Source organism: Cornus florida, unplaced genomic scaffold (assembly GCF_030987335.1).
Source record: "Cornus florida cultivar Cherokee Brave unplaced genomic scaffold, ASM3098733v1 CherokeeBrave_3.0.0_Hap2_Chr06, whole genome shotgun sequence".
NCBI classification, from domain to species: Eukaryota; Viridiplantae; Streptophyta; class Magnoliopsida; order Cornales; family Cornaceae; genus Cornus; species Cornus florida.
Genome location: NW_026775576.1, coordinates 31,026,608 through 31,035,266, shown reverse-complemented (window position 1 = coordinate 31,035,266; position 8,659 = coordinate 31,026,608). Strand labels below are relative to the sequence as shown.

Below are 8,659 nucleotides of genomic sequence, written 5' to 3'. Positions count from 1 at the left end.
TGACTACTCTTGAAGTAGGAGTGAAACTGACCTCACCTTTGTTTTAAAGTGTGAAAGAGTTTGGTCACATTGAGGTATTTGCATGTTATGTGGAGTTTATAGTTTTTTCTTGATGTAGAGTTATAGTAGGGGGGGTAGAAAATTTAGAACATGTTCCCCTACGCATAAGGGTAGACCTGTAAATCAATCCGATTCGAATAAGATAAGCTATTAACATGACCTATATTTTTGTGAACGAATTCATATTCGATTTGCTATCAAACGATCCAATAATTTGACTCGTGTTGTTCTTTTCTTTTTCTTTGTAAAATAAATTAATGTCGAAAGAGAATAATAAACAATGATTAGAATAAAAATGATAGAAAGCAAAAGAAAAATAAAATATGGAGTAAGAAGAAAAAAAGAGAGGGAAGAGAGGAGGAAAAACTAATGATAAGAATATTTTGATAATATGTGAACATCTATAATAAAATATATTATATTGGATTGGATTATTATCAGATCGAATTGATCATAATTTATATCTGATTTGTTTAGCTAACGAATTTGAATTCTTAACAGATTATCAAATTAAATATTCAATTCATATTTGAGTTGTTTAATTGAATTCGGATCAAAATTCAATATATTAACTTCCTTATTTCAATATTTGGTCTATGATTATAATTTATTGTTCAATGAGATGATATAAATCTAAGCAAGCTTGGTAGGTTGATTCAGGAATTTGTATTTAATGCTAATAATTACAACAGTGTTTAGCAATTATGACTGAATTTTTGTTTATTTTTTATTTTTATTTATTTATTTATTTTTTCTTATCATGTTAAAGTAAAAGTTAGTGGGTACGAAAGCTAGAAGTCGGACTCCTTAAAACAACGGGGAGCAATATGTTATTACCTTGGAATGATTTTGTTGTTAAGTGACTAATTTTGATGTTTAATGTAAATGAATGGCTATTTGTACATGTTTGTGAGTTGGGACGGGGCATTGAAGGTTAAAATGACCAAAGGAGGGGACCAAAATAGGTTTCGGGCAAGAGCTCCATTTTTCTGGGCAGCTTCGAGCGCTTGACTTGGGCGTATGAGAGCTCGTTCGCCACTGGGGGTGCCACTGCGCGCGGGGCCCCCCGGGTGGGGGGGGGGGGGGGGGGGGGGGGGGGTGGGGGGAATGTCCTATGAGCGCTAGGCAAGTGCTCGTTATTGGACTTCACCCACTGCTTTTTTTTTTACCTTCTCCGATCCTTCCGAGCTTCACCGTGTGGTTAAGGTCTAACATCGGGCTTGAATATGCAATATTCAACGCTCATCACACCCCCAAACATACATATTACTAGTCCCTTAGCAATACAGAATTAAAAAGCCGCTTTCATGGGAATCACGGTTGCATTAGCTTATACAACAAGCCTTTAAACCCCCTAGGTTATCCTTAGTGGACGAATTGTAGTCTTGTGAGAGTTTTCAGTGATAGTACTCACAAACATCTCAAATCAGTACCTTACTTGCACAATAAGCTCATTCAAACCTGTTTTCACATCATAATGTCCCAGCAATACGACCAATTTAGTCCACTTTCATATCCTGTGTTTGTGTTTGTTTCTATCTGAGAAGAGTGAGTTTGGCGTAGTAGTCAGCCTATTAAAAAATAATATTCATCATACGTTTAATGAAAGAGTACTGTTAAACTTATTCTTTTCAAAAATGTTTTAATGGATTAATGACACATCGGTCGCTAAAAATACCAATTGGAGGCTTTTTTTTTTTTTTTTTTAATCATTTTTCTTAATAAAAATAGCTATTTATATCGATAAATTATTTTGTAGACCACGTAATAATTTATCCTCCACATTTTAATTTGTTACATTTTCATTGGCCGGACCAATGATACAGAATGCCCTGAGAAAAGTTTTAAAAAGCATGAAGGACACATTTGTGTCGCGTTCATAATTTATTTGTAAGGAGCATTAATTTTTTTTTTTTGACAAGTAAAATATAATTTGTATAAATTTTGGGGAGATGCAAACCCCCCCCCCCCCCCCCCCCCATTTCGTATTGGTACTTATCGAGTATAGAATAAATCTGCTTCTCTAACTCCAGACGAGCAACTTCCCTCTCTCTTTCCATATCTCTATATTGGGCTCTCTTTCTCTCTCTAGGGTTTCGGTTTCCTCCCAATATCTATCTCAGTAACCCTTAGGGTATCATATTCTTTTGACGGCTGTACGTGAAAAGACCCGTTTACAGTGCAATCGGATCTTGATCTGTGCCCAACCCAGGTGAGAGAGTCCATCAACATACCATGATTACCTCCCAAAAGTTACTTGTATTACCAGATCACCTTGTGACCAGTTTGATCTTGGTCTTGGACAGGTCAAGGGTTCGATCCGGTACTTGCTTGTCTTCAAGAGGTACTTGTGTTGTTTCTATTCTCTGTCTAAACCCATTATCACCTGTTTCTGCTACTAATTTATTTACTGCTTCATTTGGGTTTAATTTATTCCATCAAATGCCAACTCTAGCCTACTCAACTGTTGTTTCCTGCACAATGAAATGTTTATCTTCTCACTTCGCATTATGCAAAAGATTAATTTTTGGTCTCGGAACTCTGTTCACACACTCTATACAGAAATTGATTTTCTCTACACCTTGTCCAAAAGATTTATTTTTGGTCTGGTAAGTCTGTTCATCTCCATAATATCTATGATGACAGACTTTAGAGCCACACCCTATCTTGTATTTGCAGAAGATATGAAATTGATTTTCTCTACACTTTAACCAAAAGATTGATAACTTTGTTCATCTCCATAATATCTATGATGACAGGCTTTGGAGCGACACCCTACATTGTTATTGTTTTTGGACAGAAGATATGAAATTGATTTTATCTACACCTTACCCAAAAAAGATTGATTTTTGGTCTCGTAATCTTGTTCATGTCCATAATCTCCATATTGGAGTCGCACTCTATCTTGTTTTTGACAGAAGAAAGCATGGATTCGTGCTCGGAGGTTACATCTAATGATCAAATCTGGTGGCATTTTCGGCAAACATTTGATGATTGTTTGCTCTTCTTCCAGATCAAGTAGATAGAAGAAATAGTTTGTTTAATATGTATCATTATGTCATGTTGTCTATAAGATTGTTGTTGTTACCATTGTTGGTATAGATTTAAGACTATCTACTTGACATTCTTACATTGTTGTTGCGACCATTGTTGTTTCGGTATGGATTTAAGACTATCTGACTGGTGGTTCATAACTAATAGAAAGAAAAAGGGTATCACATGTAAACTAATAATTTTTTATATTATTTTGGTTGTATAGAATTTGAGAAAATTTTGGTCCTAACATAGCCTTAAGAATGAATGGGGGTATTTTACCATCCGGTCCAAGATCAGCTGTGGGATGAGTCTCCTCTTGTAACATTCTTCCTTATTTGAACTCGCAATGTTTTCATTGCGGTCAGATCACCTGCTTAATTAGTGTTTTGACCCGAATGTCTCTCGATTGAGTGCTCGACGTGACATTGAACTAAAGATTGAGTCTGCATTGTATTTGATTTTTTTATTTTTGTAATAAGATACGGAAGGGCAAAACCCAACAAAAAGGCCCAAGGGGAAAAAACAAGAGCAGCCCACATCAACCACTCCATCCACAAGACATTGCTCAAACTAGTGGAATAGAGTACACACAGGGCACACACAGGGCAAAATGAACCAATTGCAAAAGCATTCCAAAGACAATCATGAACTGAGTACAGAATAGTTATTAACGGCTATCAAGAAAAAATTAGGAGTGGCAATATTAGGAGCGGTAATATTTGACCTGCATGCTAATATGATTAGAACACGGTACAAATTGACACGGTAATTAAGCAGGTTGTGTTTGTGATTGATTCACCAACCCGTTTATAACTTGAGTAATCTGTTTGAACTAAATGTATCAAATAACCGTGTTGTGTTTGTGTTAAGAATGACTTAAATCATATCTTGTCAAGTCTTACCCATTTATTAAACGATTTATGTGTGTAATAAATTTTTTTAATTTTTTGGTACTCACACACACATGTCCTCACTGAGGTTTGAATTCTTGACTTCCATTTGAAAGTAAAGACCTGATACAGCTAAGTCACTGGCCTATTAATTAATTACGCATGTAATAATTGTATGTGTTCCTGTCAATTTTTTCGTGTGGTATTTTTATGGAGCCATATAACATAATACCCCATGTTATGCTCCTAAAAAATATATATATATATAAGAGGGAAGAAGAGAAAAAGTAATGATGAGAATAAATTAATAATATGTAAATATTATATAACATAAAATTAGATTATATATTTAATATATTATATCTAATTTGTTGGAACTTGGACTAACAAATTCAAATATATATTTAATATATTATATCTAATTTGAGTTATCCAGTTAAATTCGAATCAAAAGAATACATAAGGGTCTTCCTTATTTCAATGCTTAATTTATAATTACAATTTATTGTTCAATCCGTTATTACTGAGATGATATAAATTTAACTCATTTTGAAAAAACAAATACGAATCTTGAAAAAAAATTACTCCATCCAAGTGTCCAACCTCTTTTTATTTTTTTTTGGTAAAAGAAAATATATACCAACCTCTAATTCAAACCCTACTTTGTCCGAACCTATAAACAATAAAGCCACACTTCTATCTTTGTGGTATTCGACGTGACTATCGGTCGGTGCTACTTGGAGAAATGCAAACCACATCTCTCTCTCTCTACGTATAAAATAGCAACTTCCTCCTCCTTTCTCATATCTCTAGGGTTCCTGTTTCCTCCGGTATCATTCTCAGTGACCCTTAGGTAGCATATGTTTTTGGCGGCTATAAGTGAAAAAGCTTTCAAAGGGAAAAGAGATCCGATAGGAGTCGAAGCTTGAACTCATGATTCGGTATTCGATTCACAGTGCAATCGGATCTTGATCTGCGCCTATCCCTGGTGAGAGAATGAATCAATATACCATGATTTCCTCCCAAAAGGTACTTGTATTACCAGATCAGCTTTTGACCCGTTGGATCTTGCTTGTTGTCTTCAAGAGGTACTTGTATTGTTTCTATGCTGTGTCTAAACCCATTATCACCTGGTTCTACTACTAATATAGTAGTAGTTCCATTTGCTGCTTCATTTGGGTTTAATTTATTCCATCAAATGCCAACTCTGCCCTCCATTGTTGAGTTTGTTATACTTATAGGGTTTATTACCGGAATCAAATATTACTCCTCAACTGTTGTTTCTCTGTACAATGAAATTCTTTTGACCCATGAATATCGGAATGAATTGTTACTGTCATTTGATTTTCATTAAAAAAAAAAATCAGATTTAATAGGCTTACTCCATGACTTGGAACAAACTTGACTCCTATATTGTGGAGTTTTGTTGCACTATATTTGAATGGTAAAAAATGGAGTATATGATTAGGGGACTTGTTTTCCAGGTTTTCTATTTCATCACCAATATTTTCTAGTCCAAAGAATGAAAGGATACATCTATGGAGGGAGATTGGGCGTCGGCCTATACTAGTATTAGTATCCAGTAGTACTAGTATCTGGCGGGATACGTTCCACTGTCAGCCTGAACAACAATTTTTCAAGAAGGAAGAAGGGGATCTGGTTATCGAGCAATAGCAGGTCACATCTGACACTCTGACCTGGTTGTACTTCAAATGGTACTTCTGCAAATTTGGGTCAGACATGTGTACGTAATTCTTGTAAAGTAGTTCAATTATGAAGCAACCATCCATCACCATGGAGTTTACATAATCGAAGTCACCATACCAATTAGGCCTACAGTAGTACTAGTATCCAATAGTACTAATATCCAGCGGGATACGTTCACTGGAAGAAGGGGATCTGGTTGTTGAGCAATAGCAGGTCACGTCTGACACTCTGACCTGATTGTACTTCAAATGGTACTTCTGCAAAATTGGGTCAAATATGTCTACGTAATTCTTGTAAAGAAGTTCAATTATGAAGCAACCATCTATCACCATGGAGTTTACATAATCGAAGTCACCATACCAATTAGGCCTATAGTAGTACTAGTATCTGGCGGGATACGTTCTACTGTCAGCCTAAACAACAGTTCTTCAAGAAGGAAGAAGGGGATCTGGTTATCGAGCAATAATAGGTCACGTCTGACACTCTGACCTGACTGTACTTCAAATGGTACTTCTGCAAATCTGGGTCAGACATGTGTACGTAATTCTTGTAAAGAAGTTCAATTATGAAGCAACCATCCATCACCATGGAGTTTACATAATCAAAGTCACCATACCAATTAGGCCTTTGGGAATAGCATTCCTCAACAAGGGACTTCAAATTTAACATGGCTTCCGTACATTCTGCTACTGTTGCCACAAGTGTTCCATTTTGCTCAAGTAGCTCACTCATATACCTCTTTTTCACCGCCACAATTGCCTCTTGGACGATAGGCGCCCTCATATTGTACACGAAGCACATCCGGGACCGTATAAATGCCCAGGACCCTTGTCGCGGGCAGTTTGCCAGCAATCGGAGACTCTGTTGCATGATCTGTTTTAATCTATATCTCCCTGAACAATCTCCATCATCCTCTGAAGAAGCTCTGAATTTCCTTCTTCGTCCATTACCGTAGCTTTGTGTTTGTCTTAAATTGTCAGGAATTGTGGGTTGGTTTGAGCAAGCAAGTTAATACCAGTGCACTGGATCTAAGCGACTTATATGTGTTGTTTTTATGTACTGATAATCTTATTTAGAGTGAAAAAAAAACAGCGGTTAAAAGATTAATTTTTGATCTCGTAACTCTATTCATCTCCTTAGTATTTATGATAGTAGACTTTGGAGCCACACTCTTACATCTACTTATGGTAGTGGCATTTTTAGCCAACATTATTATATGATCTGTTTGTTGTTGGGATCAAGTAGATAGAAGAAATAGTTTTATTTTAAATATGTATCATTACGTTATGGCTGTCCATAACATTGTTGTTGTAGACGAACTATAAGTTTGTTTAATTGGTTTCTAATGGGTTTTGCATTTTGAAAACATACATTTGTTATGGGATTATGTATACCTTCTCTTGTTTTGTTGATCAGTCATTGCAGACCATTGGAAACACTTAACCTGACATCCACATTACACATAGAAGATGTGTCTTACTTTTATTTGTTCTGAGTTTAAATTTCCTCAATGGTATTCATAGAGGACATCAGATAAAACTAAAAATAGTCTATGATGTACATTGTTGATCTTCAAGTGCGAATTATATTTGTTGCGGCTAGTGAGGATATGGGTGTTTTAACGCCAGCGCACACAACCGCCTTATTAAGGTTGACACTGTAATTATCTATATTACAGAAAAAACCCACGATTTTAGAATTAGTTCCAAAATTCCTATTTTTACTTTATTAACATTGTCACCAAATTTGTAGGTAAAAATTAAATATTTTGAAGACACATCCACTTTCTCTAAAAACAAAACATGGTGGATTGCTACCATTCACCTTTTAACATTTCAAAGCCGCTGATAGTTCCAAGGAAAACCTTGGTAATTACTTGGGACCGCAATGGGCGATTTTGGAGGGGCAGGGGATTATTAGAGGGAGAAAATTTTAATTGTACCGGTTCTATTCATAATGTGGTATCTCTAACTGATAATATATGAAAACGTAGTAATAAGATCTCCGAAAATAAATTTTTTTAATAAATTTTTTTACTTGTGTGATTGGATACTAGATGGTATAGATAACAAAGCAGGGCCGTCTTTTTTTGAGAGGAAGGGAAAAAAAAACAAACAACAAAACTCCATTACGTTCACAAACAACATGTTTCATTCTGTCCTTGCTTCTAATTAGGTTTACTATTCCGATATTCCGTTTCCACTTGCCCAGTCCTGTTTAAATTCCCACTCATTTTACAATTCAATAAACATTTTTTTTCAAAGTTAGGACAAATTGTACCAAATTAAATAAACATTAACATTCTCCCAACAAAATCACAGAAGTGGTGCGGAGCGGGGCAACACGTGTGGGTTTTAAATGGGCCGGGTTGTTTTGCCAGAGATAGCTTTACTATGCTTTTTCTTCCTTCATATTTTATTTTATTTTATTTATTTTTAAATTTACTTTCCACGGTGGTATTCATGTCGTAACTTCGGATTAGTACTAAATAGAACAACTTATTGTGAAAGAAAAAAATTGGATATATGGTAAAATTAGGAATAAAGGTTTCAATGAATTCCACGAAATAAATTTAACAGATAGTGTAACAATTTCGTGTTTATATTGTAACAATGAATAGTAAATTTTTTTAAAAAAAAAACACAAAACTCTAGTGATATTTTTAAACTACTATTATATTTTTTAAAATTTGTAATACTTTTTTTTTTTAATCAAACGTCAAACATGTTTTCATTTTTTTGCTTTCTAAAAATCTTACAACAAATGGACATTATCAAACATGCTTCTGATTTTTATTCAAAACACTGTACAATAAAATACTTATTTTGTTTTGAGTAAAAACATAAACACAAAAAAAAAACGCTTATCAAGCCATGATAGAAAATTTATGTGAAAATGATCTTTTTGACTGCAGTGGAAGTTAGGGTTATAGAAAATTTATGTGGAAAGGATCTTTTTGACCCGTC

General features: G+C 34.9%; 1 long non-coding RNA gene across 1 annotated transcript; it reads left to right on the top strand.

Moving 5' to 3' along the window:
* The first annotated feature begins 4,666 nt into the window (after window positions 1–4,666).
* LOC132311276 (uncharacterized) lies at window positions 4,667–6,824 on the top strand. The gene is made up of 2 exons (XR_009482919.1): window positions 4,667–5,074; window positions 5,471–6,824. It is a non-coding gene; the product is annotated as an uncharacterized LOC132311276 (long non-coding RNA).
* Window positions 6,825–8,659: the final 1,835 nt, after the last annotated feature.